This window comes from Eurosta solidaginis, chromosome 3 (genome assembly GCF_040869045.1).
Source record: "Eurosta solidaginis isolate ZX-2024a chromosome 3, ASM4086904v1, whole genome shotgun sequence".
NCBI classification, from domain to species: domain Eukaryota; kingdom Metazoa; phylum Arthropoda; class Insecta; order Diptera; family Tephritidae; genus Eurosta; species Eurosta solidaginis.
In genome coordinates, this window is record NC_090321.1 from 167,392,722 (window position 1) to 167,414,258 (window position 21,537).

The 21,537-nt window shown below is 37.4% G+C and overlaps 1 protein-coding gene across 7 annotated transcripts in view; it reads left to right on the top strand.

The window, feature by feature from the left end:
- Window positions 1-21,537, top strand: part of LOC137244589 (leucine-rich repeat-containing protein 15) — an 80,150-nt gene that overhangs the window by 5,057 nt on the left and 53,556 nt on the right. For 6 of the 7 annotated variants that reach the window (XM_067773802.1, XM_067773803.1, XM_067773804.1 and 3 more), the window contains one exon: window positions 41-206. The exons of the other annotated variant lie outside the window; for it this stretch is intronic. The gene's annotated coding sequence lies outside the window, so the exon portion shown is untranslated. The remainder of the gene's footprint in view (window positions 1-40; window positions 207-21,537) is intronic. 7 annotated transcript variants of the gene reach the window in all.

The window sequence follows — 21,537 nt, forward strand, 5'->3', positions numbered from 1 at the left end:
AAATGTCGCTTTGCGTGAACGTCTCAAATTTTTTCTGCAGGCATTTGATTACAAACTTAAAAACGCACCATTCATGAGCCAGGCGTTTCAGGAGTTGCGGACTACTTTCGTATGTATGCTCTTAAATGACTATGACCATAGAGCAACGGTACCAGAAGGCATGATCAAGTCGGTACAGCTGCAAGGGAGAACGACTTTAAATTTTGGTAAGTTAATTGAAGGAAGTTTCTCAAGATTACTTAAGTGTAAAGCATGTACAGCTGTGATCACTGAAATAGGAGTGAATAATTGTCAAATACTACACACTACTCAAAAAGCTTCTTATGTATAAACTATCGTATCTATTGTATGTTTAAGGCAATTTCGAAAAATTAAATGATACGCTGTTATTTTTGCAGCAGTGAGCTATAATTTATGTAACATATTGTGTGATCGATCATTGAAATCGCAGTGCTGAATAATTTAATTAGCAAAATTTTCCAAACGAAACCAATATGTCAATTTTTTGGAACAGTTACCGTTGTAAACTACTACGTAAGTGCATATGACCATTCAATAATAAGAGAAAAAATATTTATATGAACTCCAGTAACATTGCATTTGCCAAGGACGTAAAATTGTGCAAGTGTCACTTTAAGTGGTAAAATTTACTAACGATTGGGAGGAATCGCCATTTGATATACCACCAGGATTTGTGAAGGGTAACACAAACAAATAAGCGTGAAAAAAGTTTTTTTAGTCGAATTTCCTAGCTGAGAAGCCAGCGGCGGTTCTGATTGTTTTCAGAGATTTGGCCAGCAAAGTGAACTGTTGAACATTTTAATAGCTTGATCATAATGAATGGTGTTGGGAAAGGATGCAGACGATTTTAAAAGCATATCATGAATGCCCAAAGAGGAAAACAAGAAGATAATAACGTAGGCCCGGTTTCATCTAAAATCATAGTGAAGATGGAACCTTCAGAGTATTTGTTTGATGTTGTCCATACGGAAAATACAATACAGGATGTATCTTAACTACTTTAAATAATGCAAAACTAGGAACCATAATGTGAAGTAGTTTTTCATTCCATTTGGCGAAACCAGTATATGGGCCTAATACTATAACGGAACTGAACAAAATCGAGAAAATCTTTCGAGATGCTACCCAGCCCTTCACTGAAAATGAAATGCTTTTAAAATTGGTTTTGCAACAACACCATAACTCGCAAGATGTAAATCTCTTGCCAAAGTTCTGATTTCTGGATAATGGTGTTAAGTTAATAGATAGTTAGTTCAATTTGCTGACTTTTTGAAAATGTTGCGTCGGAAGCAAACTGTACAAATCAATTTCCATTATGAGCTCCGGTCTAGCACATATAATTGTTGACCCTGCCCCTGACGAAAAGTTGAAAGCATCTAGAGAACTCAAATATGGATCCAGTGGCGTAGGGGTGGGGCGGAAGGGGGGACATCTTGCTCCGGGCGCTATTCACAGGGGGCGCCAAATGTAACTGTATGGATCGGTGCGAAGCAGTTTACAAAAATAATAACCCCCTACAGTAAAACAAGCTGAGTTATGCTGCCCAAAAAAATTATGGCCCGTAATTATAGTGGCTTACTAAAATAATGTTTAGTTAAAATCTTGCCTAAATTAAAGATGGGATTTAAAATTTTGCCAGGCTTTTCAAGATTAAAACTTTGCACTGGAGGCTGTTACAGATGACCAAAGCGCACCCGTTGTTCCTGAAAGGTTAGACGATATTATTTCATCGCAAAATATTATAATGAACACAGAGAGCACCATAGGTGATTCTACGCCATGCGCCACACCAGAATCTGTCAGGCCTATATCGCGACTTCATGCGTCCAAGAAACGCCGCTTCTCGAATCCTAATGTGTTCAGCTGAAAAACGAAGGATTGAGCAGGTCACTATGAAGAAAACTTTTCATAATGCCAAACGCACTCTTAAGTTTTCACAGAAAAAAAAAAAAAAAAATAACAGCGCAGGTCAAACAAATCAACCGAAAAGAAAACGCCAAATTAAAGTGGAATCATCTGACGAAAGTATGATGTTAGCTACGCTGACACAATTGATTCTAATGGATTTGCTGCTGACCATGAAGGTTTTCTTGAATCTCGGGCAAATGATATAGAAATACACAAAATAACTGATGATGAAAAGTTGGTTGTGGGAGATTATGTTCTAGTTAAATTTCAAGAAAACATCAAAAAGACCGTGTTCTATGTGAGCCAAATAATGGAAGCATTTGGCAACTGTACTTTTAACATAACTTTTTTTCGAAAGACATTTCCTCCGAGTTTGGTCTTTGTTAAACCAGAAATAGAAGATTTGGCTGTAATTATGCACAGTGAAGTAGAGCTAAAGCTGCCGATTCCTGCAAATCTTGCTTCTACTTCACGTTGTCGTTAAAATATATTTTTAAGAAGGATTTATCCAACCATTATATTAAATAAGTTTCAATACCTTGGTTTCTTGATATTTATATTTTCTAATTTCAGACATGTAAGTGAAATATTTGAATTTTGTTTTTGCATATAAATAATGAAAATAAAAAGACTGAATTACAAAATACTATTTTATTTTATATAAAATACAACACAAACGTTTTTCTTTTTCAAATGCATATAGGTGTCAAATCTTCCCCTCCTAAAGTCAAATGTGCCCCGCGACAGGGGTATATTTGACAAAATGGCTTTTCTCCAAAAATTTTAAATTAAAATGCACTACGGTGTTCCATGAAAGAAATTCGGCCAAAATGGTTTAAAAAAAAAAAAAAAGTGTCAAATGTACCCCAGTTTCCCCTAACTCCGATTTCGAGTTCCCTACGTTTGCAAAATAGATATTTTGCCATATGAAGCTACACTTTGGCCAAAAAATCTTCATAGCTTCTGATAGAATTATAGAAAAATATCATATTGGGCTTACTTTCTGTATTAATATCTATAGTGTTTGTAGTAGAGATATCAGGCTTAAATTATGAGAAATTAGCCTAAAATGAACTTTTAGCTACTATATTATAATTTCTTATTGATTTTTTTTTCTTTACAGCTAAAATGAGTTCAGAAAATTTTCACCAACTTTCATTTAGACAGTTTTTTTTCGAATTCGTTTTAGTAGAGACAAATTTTCAAAAAAAAACCTATATTTTCAAGTAATAAGCAAAAACACACAATTCTTATAATTTTAATGTAATTCATTTAAAACAAGTAAGGAAGGCTAAGTTCGGGTGTAACCGAAGATTAAATACTCAGTTGAGAGCTATGGAGACGAAATAAGGGAAACTCACCATGTAGGAAAATGAACCTAGGGTAACCATGGAATGTGTTTGTATGACATATGTATAAAATGGAAGGTATTAAAGAGCATTTTAAGATGGAGTGGGTAATAGTTCTATAGGTGAACGCCATTTAGGGATATCGCCATAAAGGTGGACCAGGGCTGGCCCAGAATTTGTTTGTACGATATGGGTATCAAATGAAAGGTTTTAATGAGTATTTTAAAAGGGAGGGGGCCTTAGTTCTATAAGTGGACGCCTTTTTGAGATATCGCCATAAAAGTTGACCAGGGGTGACTATAATGTGTTTGTAGGATATGGGTATCAAATTAAAGGTATTAATGAGGTTTTTAAAAGGGAGTGGTGGTAGTTGTATATGTGAAGGCATTTTCGAGATATCGACCAAAATGTGGACCAGGGTGACCCAGAACATCATCTGTCGGGTACCGCTAATTTATTTATATATGTAATACCACGAACGGTATTCCTGCCAAGATTCAAAGCCCTTGGTGTCGCCCTGCAGAACTTTTTCATTTCATTCTACTTAATATGGTAGGTGTCACACCCATTTTACAAATTCTTTTTCTAAAGTTATATTTTGCGTCAATAAACCAATCCAATTACCATGTTTCATCCCTTTTTTCGTATTTGGTATAGAATTATGGCATTTTTTTAATTTTTCGTTACTTTCGATATCGAAAAAGTGGACGTGGTCATAGTCGGATTTCGTCTATTTTTTACACCAATACAAAGTGAGTTCAGATAAGTACGAGAACTGAGTTTAGTAAAGATGTATCGATTTTTGCTCAAGTTATCGTATTAACGGCCGAGTGGAAGGACAGACGGAAGACTGTGTAAAAAAACTGGGCGTGGCTTCAACCGATTTCGCCATTTTTCACAGAAAACAGTTATCGTTCTAGAATATAAGCCCCTACCAAATTTCACAAGGAGTGGTCAATTTTTCTTCGACTTATGGCATTAAAAGTATCCTAGACAAATTAAATGAAAAAGGGCGGAGCCACGCCCATTTTGAAATTTTCTTTTATTTTTGTATTTTATTGCACAATATCACTACTGGAGTCGAATGTTGACATAATTTATTTATATACTGTAAAGATATTGAATTTTTTGTTAAAATTTGACTTAAAAAATTTTTTTTTAAAGTGGGCGTGGGCGTGGTCGTACTCCGATTTTACTAATTTTTATTAAGCATACATATAGTAGTAGGAGTAACGTTCCTACCAAATTTAATCATGCTATCTTCAACGACTGCAAAATTACAGCTTGCAAGACTTTTAAATTACCTTCTTTTAAAAGTGGGCGGTGCCACGCCCATTGTCCAAAATTTTACTAATTTTCTATTCTGCGTCATAAGGTCAACACACCTACCAAGTTTCATCGCCTTGTCTGTCTTTGGCAATGAATTATCGCATTTTTTCTGGTTTTCGAAATTTTCGATATCGAAAAAGTGGGCGTGGTTATAGTCCGATATAGTTCATTTTAAATAGCGTGCCCAGGAACCTACATACCAAATTTCATCAAGATACCTCAAAATTTACTCAAGTTATCGTGTTAACGGACAGACGGACGGACGGACATGGCTCAATAAAATTTTTTTTCGATACTGATGATTTTGATATATGGAAGTCTATATCTATCTCGATTCCTTTATACCTGTACAACCAACCATTATCCAATCAAGATTAATATACTCTGTGAGCTCTGCTCAACTGAGTATAAAAATGCTCAATAAAATTTTTTTTCGATCCTGATGATTTTGATATATGGAAGTCTATATCTAACTCGACTCCTTTATACCTGTACAACCAACCGTTATCCAATCAAAGTTAATATACTCTGTGAGCTCTGCTCAACTGTGTATAAAAATAATTTTTAGAAATCGAGATAGATATAGACTTCCATATATCAAAATCATCAGGATCGAAAAAAAATTTGATTGAGCCATGTCCGTCCGTCCGTCCGTTAACACGATAACTTGAGTTAATTTTGAGGTATCTTGATGAAATTTGGTATGTAGGTTCCTGAGCACTCATCTCAGATATAAACACGCCCATTTTTTCGATATCGAAAATTTCGAAAAACCGTAAAAGTGCGATAATTCATTACCAAAGACGAATAAAGCGATGAAACTTGGTAGGTGAGTTGAACTTATGACGCAGAATAGAAAACTTGTTAAATTTTGGACAATGGGCGTGGCACCGCCCACTTTTAACAGATGGTAATTTAAAACTTTTGCAAGCTGAAATTTGGCAGTCGTTGAAGATATCATGATTAAATTTGGTATGAACGTTACTCCTACTACTATATGTATGCTTAATAAAAATTAGTAAAATCGGAGTACGACCACGCCCACTTTAAAAAAAATTTTTTAAGTCAAATTTTAACAAAAAATTCAATATCTTTACAGTATATAAGTAAATTATGTCAACATTCAACTCAAGTAATGATATTGTGCAACAAAATGCAAAAATAAAATAAAATTTCAAAATGGGCGTGGCTCCGCCCTTTTCCATTTAATTTGTCTCGGATACTTTTTTTTGTGAAATTTGGGAAAAAGGGCGAAATCGGTTGAAGCCACGCCCAGTTTTTATACACAGTCGACCGTCTGTCCTTCCGCTCGGCCGTTAACACGATAACTTGAGCAAAAAAATTCACGTACTTATATGAAATCACTTTGTATTGGTATAAAAAATGGCCGAAATCGGACTATGACCACGCCCACTTTTTCGATATCGAAAATTACGAAAAACGAAAAAAATGCCATAATTCTATACCAAATATGAAAAAAGGGATGAAACATGATATTTGGATTAGTTTATTGACGCAAAATATAACTTAAGAAAAAACTTTGTAAAATGGGTGTGACACCTACCATATTAAGTAGAATGAAATGAAAAAGTTCTGCAGGGCGAAATAAAAAACCCTTGAAATCTTGGCAGGAATACTGTTCGTGGTATTATATATATAAATAAATTAGCGGTATCCAACAGATGATGTTCTGGGTCACCCTGGTCCACATTTTGGTCGATATCTGGAAAACGCCTTCACATATACAACTACCACCACTCCCTTTTAAAAGCCTCATTAATACCTTTAATTTGATACCGATATCGTACATACACATTCTAAAGTCACCCCTGGTCCACCTTTATGGCGATATCTCGAAAAGGCGTCCACCTATAGAAATAAGCCCCACGCCGTTTTGAAATACCCATTAATACCTTTCGTTTGATACCCATATTGTACAAACGCATTGTAGAGTCACCCCTGGTCCACCTTTATGCCGATATCTCGAAAAGGCGACCACCTATACAACTACCACCACTCCCTTTTAAAACCCTCATTAATACCTTTAATTTGATACCGATATCGTATAAACACATTCGAGAAGGCGTCCACCTATAGAACTAAGACCCAGTTCCTTTTAAAATACTCATTAATACCTTTCGTTTGATACCTATATTGTACAAACGCATTCTAGAGTCACTCCTGGTCCACCTTTATGCCGATATCTCGAAAAGGCGACCACCTATACAACTACCACCACTCCCTTTTAAAACCCTCATTAATACCTTTAATTTGATACCGATATCGTACAAACACATTCTAGAGTCACCCCTGGTCCACCTTTATGGCGATATCTCGAAAAGGCGTCCACCTATAGAACTAAACCCCACGCCCTTTTGAAATACTCATTAATACCTTTAGTTTGATACCCATATTGTACAAACGCATTCTAGAGTCACCCATGGTCCACCTTTAAGGCGAAAGCTCGAAAAGGCGTTCAACTATAGAACTAAGGCCCACTTCCTCTTAAAATGCTCATTAACCCCTCTCATTTGATACCCATATCGTATAAACAAGTTCTAGGGTCACCCCTGGTCCACCTTTATGGCGATATCTCGAAACGGCGTCCACCTATGGAACTAAGGAACACTCCCTTTTAAAATACTCATTGACACCTTTCATTTGATACCCATATCGTACAAACAAATTCTAGAGTCACACCTGGTCCACCTTCATGCCGATATCTCGAAAAGGCGACCACCTATACAACTACCACCACTCCCTTTTAAAACCCTCATTAATACGTTTAATATGATACCCATATCGTACAAACACATTCTAGAGTCACCCCTGGACCACCTTTATGGCGATATCTCGAAAAGGCGTCCACCTGTAGAACTAAACCCCACGCCCTTTTAAAATGTTCATTAACCCCTTTCATTTGATACCCATATCGTACAAACAAATTCTAGGGTCACCCCTGGTCCACCTTTATGATGATATCTCGAAACGGCGTCCACCTATGGAAATAAGGATCACTCCCTTTTAAAATACTCATTAACACCTTTCATTTGATGTCCATACCGTACAAACACATTCTAGATTCAACCCTGATCCACCTTTATAGCGATATCCCTAAATGGCGTCCACCTATAGAACTATGGCCCACTCACTCTTAAAATACTCTTTAATACCTTTCATTTGATACACATGTCATACAAACACATTCCAGGGTTACCCTCGGTTCATTTTCCTACATGGTTATTTTCCCTTATGTTGCCACCATAGCACTCAAATGAGTATGTAGTGTTCGGTTACACCCGAACTTAACCTTCCTTACTTGTTTTACTTAGAATTGACCATTTTAACGTATCTTTTAAAATAAAAGTAATGTTATGTTATTATTTTTTAAAATCTTTTTTGCTCTCCATTCGTGGTTGTTTTTCACGACTTTCTGCTGTAACAACCGTAACACCTTCACGTTTTTTTCTATAAAACGTTTGGAAACAGATGCTAACAACTGTACATATCTTTCTGTTCCTTGTATATGCATTGGAATATTAGGATCATCTAGTGTTGGCTCATCATAATCTAGGAATTGTACCAAGTGATCGTATGGAATATTTCTGGTGAATGCCGGTTCAGATAGTAAATTATCGTGATTAAGATCAATCATATCGGTATAATCTGAAGCATTAAAGTTGATATTATATATTTTATAAACTCTGAGTTTAGTTGGATCAATTATTTTTTCTCGATAGTATAAAATTTTTTTGATAGCTCTATCACGTATGGCTTTTCTATCATCAAATAACATTGTTAATAAAATATTTTCTGGATGAGCGTAATATGGATTATTTTGGACTACACCATCTATAATATTAAGTAAATTACGTGGCAGATATCGTGTCCAACGAAGAAACTTTGATAAAAGTACACTGCCGTATACAACAGAATTAACTATTTTACATTGAAATACATTGGCACATAAATTCTAATAATATAAACTGCTAGAGTTTTCAAATTTTCCGATGGTGTATTAGTTGTTGTATATAGACGTAATACCCTGCTTGCTTTGGTTAGCCATCGAGAATGTACAACTGGTCCTGGTTTTATGTTAGCTAAATCAACTGAAACAGGACCATTTGGAATTGCTTTGGCCATGTGATATAAATGTTTAACATCTGTAGATAAATCTCGTTCTTCTTCATCACTGATCATACAATTAATATTTTCCAATGCTATTTGTTCAAAATCACTTCCAACCTGAAAAATAAATTTTTTAGATCAATTAAAATTAGTAAAATTTTCCTATTTTAATTTGATTGAAAAAATATTATAGAATAATTTTAACAAATGCATACCTGAAAATTTTCACAGTCTTGAATGTCTTTGTATATTTTTCCACTTGTTTTATCTAATGCTATGAATAAATGACCAAATGGTAATTCATTGAAATGAAGCAAACATATAAACCAGTGCAGTGGCCTATTTAAATGCTTTTCAAAAAGTCTTATAACACCATTTTCTATTCCAGTATTAGCTGGTTCTCCATCGATGCATATGCCAATTAATTGATCTATTGACAGTTTTGCTATTGTATATCTCTTTATTTCAGCGCAGATGCAAATAAGTTAATAAAACACACTTTCCTTGTTCGCAATTCCGGGACTCGAATTCGAACTTACTGCTATGGTGTCTTCAACAATTTTTCATAGAATCATCTGTAGATTACGCTTTTGCTATACTCCTGATGGAAAAAAAATTTGACCTGCTCTATTATATATATATAAATATAAAGTTAATAAATTCGCCAACTCAAATATTTATAGGTTATGGATACCGCGAAAAACGAAAAACCAATTGGTTGACTATGGTATGATTATGGCTAGGGTGTTATGCTATGGCATCATTGACCAATTACCTTAATTTTCATCACGTGGGTTGGGTCAGCTGTTTTATATGGATATGGATACGTCAACTTTGCCAGGGCCCTTAGGTATAACACCCAGTGCTTTTGTTAGTAAATATTTTTAATTTAGGCTTACACACAGCTTATTGGTATTTTGACAAATATAAATATAAATTTAAAGTAATATTAAAATAAGCAAATTGATTGCAAGCACTACTATTTCAATGAACACAACTCTATGTACATGAACCAATGACTAAAGATCCCGTAAAATGCCACAACCGTGTATTTGTAATTTAATTTAGGAAAACAGTTAATGTCAAATGACGTAACGCTTTTCAAGTTTTTAGGTATCTTCAATTTATTATTTTTCTTTAAATTGTCATTGACGATTTTTCTTAACGAACAAAAATTCTAATTTCGTAAACGTTGATTTTTTCCTTGCGATTGTTTATTATTTTCAATCAAATTCTAAGCCAAAGGACTTTTAATCGTTTGTGGTGATGCATAGTATTCGGTCCAGTTCAGGAAACTAATATCAAAACCAAGAAACATTAATTAAGGGATGCCGCAGGGCGTGTTCCATCCCCACTATTGTGTAATTTTTACATATCGAAGATGGTTTTCCCGCCCGAAGCTCTTACCATTGTTTTTTACGCCAATGATTACACGATACTTGAATCGACGGAGACTCCTGCCCTTTCATCTATTAACTTTGCTGTAAAATAAACAACTATCTTCCTAGTCTTTCGTATTTTTTCGCCTTATGAAATTTGGCATTATCATCGGCCAATTCTTCAGCGGCCATATTCACCACGTGAACCAAAAAAAGCGTCGAAAATGTCCTAGCCGATAAACTTCCACCTGAATACCGTATAGGTAAAACTCTTCTCTATCCAGAATCAACCCCTATATACATAATGTATGTCCTGCATGAACGACACCAACCACCTTTTCAGTTCCAATGTGGAACCAACGCCTTTGGTACAAAATTGTTGAAACGCCAAATTTCCGAGGATATGGCAATTTCTGAGTGATAGCACTATTGGATGGGGCAAAGCACTGCTACAACAACAACCAAACGGAAATGCACGACATTTAAGGCGTTCTATCTTGATATCAGACATCGGGATATCTCCGCATCCGCCCCCTTTTGTCACGATATCAAAAATATATTTTGAAGCAGTTTGAATTATGGAGCTCACAGTGGGTGAATAACACAAGGACACTGTATGGATTAGGCTCTTCGTGTTTTTTCTTTCACATGAGTGTAGAACTGCGTAAATCATTGTGTGTTATTTGCAGGGATGGCTTGCTTTTTCGCAATTTAATACATTGTTTGGCAGTGGGCACTTTTAGCGTCACTATGTGAATGATGTTAAGGACATAAGCAGACATTCCTCCGCAGGTATGATCGCAGTATTCTAACAGGCCTGCAACCTTCTCCGTTGAGTTTCATTTAAAACAGGCGGCTGGCCAGTTGCTTTGAAAACAATGCTTCTTAATTATTCCCCCAAGCGCTGGCAGCAAGTAACTTAAGGAGTTTTTTGCGCCTTAGAGATGTAAAAGAAAGAACACTAACCAATGACAATTTTTCGGCGGGGTTTCTAAAATCCATGGCTAATGTCTTAAAATAAAGTTTTGTGTAGTTTTTATTTAAGTTTTCACATAAACTAATTATGTTTTTCCTATAGAAATTTCAAAAAATATCAATAAAAGTTCAATTCAAACTATTTTCTTTGTTTTTTTTTTGCCTTTCCCTTTTATTACATTTCACTTCATTTGAAACATATTTCAAAAGCGTGACGTCACAGCAGAAGTTTTACCTTTTGTTGTTGTCTTTAATGCGAGATCTGTTGCTTGGTTCTTGCTCTATGTATGCATGTTTGTTTCTAAACATCACTTTTATAAGCTTTTATTTACTTTCACTTTTGTTGTCTGTAATGGAATCTTGCAAGTTAAATTTGATACACTTCCCGGTGTCCGATTGAGCTGAAATTTTGCACACATGTATAACTCCGATGACAATGCAATATTACTTTGTTAGAATTCGATAAATTAATCGATAACACAGTTATCGGTAAAGATGTGTATTTACTTTGGCATAACAGCCTAAGTCCCATACAAACACGCCGGTAACTATCCGTGGATTGTGATATTTGGACGTGGTGAATCACGTGTCACGCGTGGTGAATCTCATCGCTTGCGAAAAGCGGAGACACAACCCTCTGTTGTATTTCTGTGTATAACCAACATAGCTGAATTTTTAAGGCTGTTTAACCCTGTAATCTTTTCTGTAATTTATTTTGCTTTTGGAAAAATTACCTATTTGAAAAAAGCTGGCTGAAAAATATTGGCATAACAGCTTAAGTTAAATCAAGAATGGAAAATCTTTGGAAAATTTGAGCAGATGTGGCAATTTCGCGCGTCCGTTGAACGAAATATTGACAATCTGCTGATCATCGCTAAGAAATTAGCGACATTCCATCAACTAAGCAGCACTTTAGCAATACTACTGTTATTATTTGGCCGCTCAAACACACAAATATTAATTGTGCATTAAATCTAAAATATACAAATACACCATAATAATTTACACGGCCAAAGCCATAATAATTCACACGGGTCATCAATTCTTTCTCTGATTCAAAATCTGAACTACCAGCGCTACCGTCAACAGCTCAGTGTCATCACTGCCAGTAGCGCCAATAACACCAAACTCGTGCCTGACACACAAAAGTCGTTTCACTCAATAGCGCAAGTAAAATGTACTACGCACTCACTACTAAGAAGCGTCAAAAATTCGCTTGGAGTAATTTCGTCAATGAGCTACCATTGAGCTGGCACCGCATTGGCGCTGGCGCTATGCAATTTACATCACTAAAATTGCGCGAATGCCCAGGCTCATGACTTCAATACTTATATTTACAATGCTTTAAACTTTAAATACACCTCTGAAATTGCTGCGCATAAAATGTGTACTAATAAATTCCAATACGCATTTTACGCAGATGTAACTGATATATGTGTTTTTGTTTCACCCCCTATACTTATATTTAAAGCTTTTATAAGAACAAGCTTCTATTACTTGTTAATAAAACGAACTAAAAAGTAAAAAATAAAATTAAAGAAAAAAAAACTTTTTTAAAAATAAGCTTTTATTATTTTGGTTAATAAAATTAACTAAAAAGTAAACAATAAATTGACTCTAAAGAAATATAACACTTTATAAGTTCATTGTAAGCTTAAATGATAATTAGGCTTTTTCGTCTGCGACAAAAAAATTCTATATTGTACATAATTATATATTTTTAACATTAAAACTTTACACCTAAATTATTAAATCTTACAGTTTATATCACAGTCCTAATTGTTCTAATAAAAGCGTGTTACATTGCGATAGCAAGAAAAGGAGATCCTAAATGTTCTTAATTATACCATCAAAATTTAACACGTTTTTTATTAGAACAATTAGGACTGTGATATAAACTGTAAGATTTAATAATTTAGGTGTAAAGTTTTAATGTTAAAAATATATAATTATGTACAATATAGAATTTTTTTGTCGCAGACGAAAAAGCCTAATTATCGTTTAAGCTTACAATGAACTTATAAAGTGTTATATTTCTTTAGAGTCAATTTATTGTTTACTTTTAGTTAATTTTATTAACCAAAATAATAAAAGCTTATTTTTAAAAAAGTTTTTTTTTCTTTAATTTTATTTTTATTGTGACATAATAAATCTTATAAATACATGAAATTCATAAAAAATCGGCCTATTGCGCCATCTAGCGTTAAGATAATAAACAAGGAACCTAAACATTGGTTGATTGTACCAACAAAACTCGTATGTATGTAAGTATAGAAAGAAGTTTCTCATTTAAGCAGCATTACCTAAACAATACGCGAGCCCTCCCTCGTTTCGCTGAAGCTTTGTCTAATATAAAAATACTTTCAAAATTTGTTATTACATAACATGTCTCGCTCCACATTTCTCTCCATCTGCCTCTTCCTTTTCTTTGTACATTACTTTTCCTCTTACTATCACTATTTCTTTTTATTCTTCTTCCTCTCCTTGTCCTTAGCCCTGTGCCTCGTCAATATTTTGCCACTTTTTAATGTCTTCCATTTTCCCTCTTTTTATATTACTAACTACGCCCTTCATTTTCCACTTTCCTTCTGCCCTTTATTCCTTTTACTTTTTCTTTCCCTCTCCCATCCTCTTCCCCTCTGTCTGCTCTCGGCTTTTGCCTTTTCCTCAACGTCTCTTTCGATTTTTGTGTTTAGGTTTCGTACATATTTCGATAAAAAGTTCTGTTCCATCGAAATCTGCAGATATTATAAAATTCACCCAAGTTCTTAAAATTTCTTTCTAAGTCGTTACCATCCTTGTTTAATAAATTTCCAATGTCTAGGAGAAGTCCAAATTTAAAATTAAAGTCATTTAGTCGGGTAAATCTTGTACGTATTTCTTGTTGGATACGATCGAGAACACTTTTCAAACACGATAAATTTCACATTCTGCGGAAAGGCCAACAGCTCTAGCCGATTATCTGGGCATTTTGTGGTGCACTTTCACGTTTTACTATATCAATATCCAATTTTTCACAATGAGACTTCGGCTTTTTCTATTGCTTCTTCGCAGGGAGTGCCTCGAATTTCGGATAGTTCAGTCGCTAATGGTTTAAGATCATGACACGTTTCTCTAAAATTCATCCTCGGATCTTGTAATCTAAGCTGCACACATTCAATCCTTAAGATTTCATACCATAAATAAACTAATGTAATGAAATTAAAATTTAGTACATTTTTCAACACAATTGTAGCTGCGCTTCTGGTGTCACTTGTGGTGTTAGTGTCCTCTGCTAATTGTTCTAATTGTTCTACTACATTCTCTAGCCCAACGATGATATAGCTAACCGCTTATATTCTTGCGGTCCATCGTGTTTCAGATTCACGTTTGACAGTTTTTATTAAAGCATTTTTTAATAATTCCCATCGTAACGTTGAACATGAGAAAAAAGATATATCCTTTCAATTATTCCACAACCTGTCGCAAGTGTTCCGGATACATGCATGAATTTTTATACTCAGCGTATATTAATTTTGTTCGAATAACGGTAATTCGTAACGGCATAAACTAATCGCGATAGATATAGACTTCTATATATCAAAATGATCTGGGCGAAAAAAGAAATTCATTTCGCCATGTCGGTCCGTCCACCCGTAAACCCGATAACTAGAGTAAATTTTGAGGTATCTTAATGAAATTTGGTACGTGGATTCCTGGGCACTTATCTCAGATCGCTATTTAAAATGAACGAAATCGGACTATAACCACGCCCACATTTTCGATATCGAAAATTTCGAAAAACCGAAAAAGTGCGATAAAGCGATGAAACTTGATAGGTGGGTTGTCCTTATGACGTAGATTAGTAAAATGTTGGACAATGGGCATGGCACTGCCGCTGGGCCTTTCAGTCGTATTTTGCACAATTCACAAAAGCATACATTTTCTTAGTACTATACAAATTTTGCCGCTTTCTTCAGAAGATAAAATTTGGAATGTTTCATCACATTCTTATTTTATCTGCAAAGAAAAAGCCTTGCCAAGGAATTACTTACGAGGATTAGGAGTTCAGTGGCTGGTTGGAATCTGTGCCGGACGATCCGTTCAAACCCTTTTGTAAGGCGTGCAATACATAATTTCAACTCTGACTGAAACCTATTTGATAACTTGGACTCCTTTTTAAACGGTTTTATTTAGCTTGACCCAGTGTAGCGATCCTTGTTTACGAATTTTGTAATTGATATTTAAGTAACTTCCCGATAAGCTAGAAGCTTGAAACTTGGAATATAGTTCAGAGCCCGATGATAAAGCAATAAAAACAAGAAAACACTCCGATAGGTGGAAAAAAATCGTAATTATGGTACAATTTGGCTCATATTTGGAATACATATTACATACAGATATAAAAATCGCTTTATGAAAAAAACCCAAAAGCCCCATTCAATGGGCACGACCACTCACAAATTTTCATCAAAGTCTTCTAACGGGAGTCCACGGAAACTGGCAGTTTCAACAGGGGAGGACCATAGGGAGATTGGTGTTAGAGGCGTATGTTCCCCATTACAATTGAAAAGATGGTTAGTGTCATGTGGGGACACATAGGATGCAGGGCATATATTACGTATGTCGGGGTGTATTCTGGACAAGTAAGAGTTTAGCCTTTTACAGTATCCAGAACGAAATTGGACTAGGGTGACTCGTGTCTCCCATGGTAGTGTGCTTTCTTCTTCTGTAAGAGTAGGAATTGTATGTTGATAACAGGGTTCACCGGGCGCGTCCTAACAAAGGCGTTTACCGATAATTTGTGGATTTTGCCTAGAACCCCTTTATGCTTGTCTGGATCAAACGGCTGTGTTAATAGATGCCAGATCTCATCATAGTGCTTATGGAGATGTTTCCTAAACCACCGTGGAGGCGAGGCTAGTTCAAGCAGTTTTTTGCTAGGGTGTCCTGGTTTGTAACAGTTTAGCAAAAACTGCCTATTCAGAATTTTGTTGTGCTCTTTAATGTTGAGCTCTTTGGCCTCATGTGGTGTTTAGAGGTCATGAGGACGCATTCCGTGGCCGTTCTGATTGCACCGTAGTTACAGGTCTGCAGTTTCTGTCTTTCACATATACGCTAGATGGTACCTATATCGCTCGTTTTATTATAAAAAGAAGTAATCCAAGATTTTAATTCTTTGGGAATGACGTTTTATTTTTTCAGACATTTTTACTATAAAAATTTGATCCTAAGATAGCTAAAGCGGTCAATTCAAGCCCTTTAAGTATTCTATATATATTGTCACGGATATTACCACCCCTAAGTTATCCCATCACTAAGGCGATGCTAAGGCCATGCCAAGCAGTATTTACGTTAATAATCAAATCAAGTATACACATATATAAGGCAGCCCAGAGAGATGTCACACACAGATGCATTTACTTATACGGCTATGTGCGCGCGAGAGACTGTTAACTACAAACATTCACATCAATAATTCAATCTTTATGTATCTACATAAACGAATAAATAATTGCATCTACACATATGTACGTATACGAGCAGCGGAGCGGCAATGCACAAACACATGCATATATCTTATCTCAGTGGTCACAAGAGAGGGCAATAATTTGTGCACGTAGTTGTGGCTGGCGATTTTGTAGCCGAAACAACTAGTAACTTCTGGAAATCGAAGAGCCTAGAAGTATGCAGCGTAAACTATAAAAGCAGTGCAGGCGAGTAAGAAGTAATTCAGTTTGATTTGAGTTGATCAGCGATTACGACTAAGAAGATATCTAGCGAGCAATACCAGTATTATTTTGATTAGTGGAGTTTCATTTGAGCTATCAGTTTGGTTATTAAGCTATTCGTTGCACAGTTTGAGTGTTATTGTGAAGCATTTTAATAAAGGCCATTTTTCCATTATTCAATATTGGAGTTATTTATTCAACAGTTTAGCGATACGAACCTAGCAAAAGGGGCAAATAAGAGGATTTGCAGCAAATTCGTTACAATTGGTGTCAGAAGAGGAATTGTTGAATAAATTCCGGAGGACAACAAGGACATGGCAAAGTTAAGTGAATTGAAGATCCCGCAACTGAAGAAGGAGTTGGAGAGCCGTGGATTGAATACAAGCGGCGTTAAACTCGAACTTCAGGCACGGCTACGAGAAGCAATGGAAGCAGAAGGAATTGATGTGGAAGAGCATGTCTTTCATCTTGATGGCGAGGAGACAACAAAAATTGAAGAGAAGAACGAAACACCGCAGACGGTTACCAGTACAGATTTGAACATGATTTTAGCTGCAATATCTGCTCAAACATCGACAGTGTCATCTCAACTGGCAGAACAGAAGACATATATGGCATCACAACTAGAATCGCAGGAGACACTTTTAACATCCAAGATGGAAGCACAAGAGGCACGTATAACAGAAATATCATCACAAATATCCACAAATATGTCATCACAGCTGGAAGAACAAAAGACATATATGGCAACCCAACTGAAAGAACAAGAGGCACGCATAACAGTACAACTAGAAGCACAAGAGGCGCGTATATCATCAAAACTCGAAGCGCGCATGGACGAAAAAATAATGCAGTTTGAAGAAAAATTCGAGGCAGAGGTGGATGCGTTGAGAGGTCGTATACAGGAATTGCAACTTAATCGGCCGGCTGCTTCAGCGAGTAATACAAAGGTAAAAACTCCATCTTTTGACGGTTCTGTTCCTTTTCAGGTCTTTAAGCTACAGTTTGAGAAGACCGCAGCAGTGAACCAATGGAATGCTGAAGATAAAGTTGCTGCACTGTTCGTGGCATTGAAGGGGCCAGCAGCCGAAATCCTACAGACGATTCCCGAAGGAGAGCGGAACAACTATGAAGCATTGATGGCCGCTGTCGAGAGACGTTACGGAAGCGAGCATAGGAAACAGATATTCCAAATTGAGTTGCAAAACCGTCACCAAAGAGCGAATGAGACTTTGCAGGAGTTTGCCTCGGATGTTGAAAGGTTGGCTCATCTCGCAAATGCGGACGCACCCGTGGAATACACCGAGAGGGTAAAAATCCAGAGTTTTATAAATGGCATACGGGACGTGGAAACGAAGCGAGCTACATACGCAAACCCAAAGCTCACATTTGCTGAAACGGTATCACATGCATTGACTCAGGAAACTGCCTCCCTATTAAGTAAACCAGCATATAAGGCTCATCGTGTAGAAGTAGAAAGGCCAGAATGGGTAGACACAATTTTGGAAGCACTGAAGGGATCACAACAGAAAAATGCCGGAGTTATTAAGTGTTTCAAGTGCGGCAACCCAGGTCATATTGCACGACATTGCAGCACCGGTCCGAATAGCTCCAACAATGTGGGTGGCCGTAAACGCAGAGCTGAAGGAGATGAGCAAATCTCCAAGTCCACTCAATCGTTAAACTAAAGCGAGTCAGCCGCAAGGGGCGACAGCTGGCTCCCTCAATTGAATGCCCCATAATCTCTATCTCACAAATTGGAAGAAGGTCAAACAATCTTACTGTCGGAGGACATGTGGATGGAAAGGAACGTTTACTGACTGTAGATACGGGTGCATCTCATTCCATCATTCGAGCGGATTTAGTCAACAAGAAGATAACACCATTGCATGGAGCAAGATTGCGTACAGCCACTGGAGAAGACAGCACGGTTCTAGGAGAAGTATCATGTGAAGTCGCAATTGGGAACGTCACGGTAGTACACAATTTTATAGTGGCAGAGATTGTTGATGAAATCATAATTGGAGTGGACTTCTTAATCGACCAGGGCATCAAGATCGACATGCAAAGCAAGACGATGCGATATAAGAACATGGATGTACCACTTAATTTCGGCTACGAGAGAGGCTACAGCAGTAAACGAGTGCTGGTGGAAGAGAGTCAGCGAATACCACCAAAATCCGAAGCAGTCATCTGGGCAAAGGTTGATGGAGATTGTGGGACAAACAAATTGTGGGTTGTCGAAGCAGCAAACAGATCAACACTGAACATACTTGTAGGAAAAACCCTGGCTATGACAAAACAAGATGGACGTGTTCCGGTAAGAGTACTCAATGAGTTCAATTCACCACTCAAACTGACTAAAGGAGCTATTTTGGGAAAATGCCAAGAGGCTGAAGTAATTATTAACTGTGAACAGCTCCAGGAACACGTTTCAGCCAGTAATACTAATCTTTCAAATGACATCACGGCATGGACGCAGGGGCTAGAGGAAGCATATCAGAGTAAGGCAAAACAACTGCTCCTAAAGTACGCGAACATATTTGACCAGGATGGTTCTAAACCAGGCCGCACCAACGTTGTGAAACATCAAATTGACACTGGAGATGCGAGGCCGATCCGTCAAGCTCCACGTAGTGTTCCACTGGCGAAGCGGCAAGTTGTGAGTCAAATTATACAAGAAATGAGCGACAGCGGCGTCATCGAACCATCAGCTAGTCCCTGGAGCTCACCGGTAGTACTTGTAAAGAAGAAGGATGGAAAAATGAGGTTTTGCGTGGACTACCGGAAGTTGAATGACGTTACGAAAAAGGATAGCTACCCATTGCCAAGAATTGACGACACTCTGGACTCGCTCTCTGGTACGAAATGGTTTTCCACACTGGACTTGAAAAGCGGCTACTGGCAAGTGGAGGTAAATGAGGAAGACAAAGAGAAAACAGCCTTCAGCGTCGGAGATGGTCTTTGGCAATTTACAGTAATGCCCTTTGGACTATGTAATGCACCAGCTACTTTCGAGAGACTCATGGATCAGGTATTGAAAGGACTACATTGGAAAACATGCTTGGTGTACCTGGACGACATCATCGTATTGGGCAAGAATTTCGATGAGCATCTTAAGAACTTGGAGGAAGTTTTCCAAAGAATAGCTGGCGCTGGTCTGAAGTTAAGTCCCAAAAAGTGTGCGCTGTTTAAAAAGGAAGTAAATTATTTGGGTCACAAGGTAACGACAGAGGGCATCTGCACTGCGAACGAAAAGATAGAGGCTGTAAAGGATTGGCCAAGACCACAGAACCTACATGAATTAAGAAGTTTCCTTGGGCTGTGCACATATTACCGCCGATTTGTACAAAATTTTTCCAGCGTAGCCCATAGCCTCCATGAGCTTACAAGAAAAAATAAAGCTTTTGAATGGAAGAAGGAGCAAGAAGTGGCTTTCCAAACATTGAAGGAGCGTTTGTGCACTGCCCCAATGTTAGCATATCCGATTCCAGGAGCAACATTTATTCTAGATACAGATGCGAGTGGATATGCTATAGGAGGCGTTTTATCACAACTGGTCGATGGACAGGAGAAGGTAGTTGCATATTACAGCCGTTCGATTGGAAAACCAGAGAGGAACTACTGCGTTACGCGGAGAGAGCTGTTGGCATTGGTAGAGTGCGTCAAACATTTTCACAAATACCTCTACGGCCAGCGATTCCGTGTCAGGACAGATCACGCAGCGTTGAAATGGCTTCTGCAGTTCCGTAATCCGGAAGGACAATTGGCACGGTGGATCGAGCGACTACAAAGCTACGACTTTTCCATTGAGCATCGAAAAGGTAGTACCCATGGAAATGCTGATGCAATGTCACGAAGACCATGTAGTTTGGAATGCAAGCACTGTTCAAAAGCCGAGGCTAAAGAAGACATTATAGATGTCCGGCTAATGAATATAACATGTACAGATGAATGGGACAAGGAACAGCTAAGAAAGTGCCAGCTAGAAGATGCAGATCTGTCACGTGTTATGCAAGGGCTCGAACGAAATGAAAGACCAAACAGAGAAGAGATGTCAGCAGAGAGTCCCATTGCGAAGTCATATTGGGCACAGTGGAACAGTCTAGAATTGATATCCGGTTGCCTTCATCGAGTATGGGAGAGTGAGGATGGTAAATACAAGAATAAACTGATAGTTGTTCCCAGAAAGAGGATTCCTGATGTGCTCAGCGAGCTGCATAATGGTCCAAGCGGAGGTCATCTTGGAATCACGAAGACGCTCGAGAAGATTAAACAGAGATTCTATTGGGTTGGTTGCCGTCAGTCGGTCACTGATTGGATTGCGAACTGCGAGGTTTGCAGCAGAGCGAAAGGGCCCAGAACATGAAGTCATGGCCAGATGAAGCAATATAACTCAGGTGCGCCATTTGAAAGGATCGCTATGGATGTCGCCGGTCCATTTCCTACTAGCAACGGCGGAAACAAATATGTACTGGTAGTTATGGATTATTTCAGCAAATGGCCAGAGGTATACCCAATCCCAAATCAAGAAGCGGAAACGGTAGCAGAAGTTTTTATAAACAATTGGGTTGCAAGGTATGGTGTACCAATGGAGTTACATTCTGACCAAGGCAGGAATTTCGAATCAGCTGTGTTCCAGGAAATGTGTAAGTCATTGGGCATTCGAAAAACACGGACAACTGCATTGCATCCTCAATCCGATGGTATGGTAGAACGATTCAATAGAACATTGGA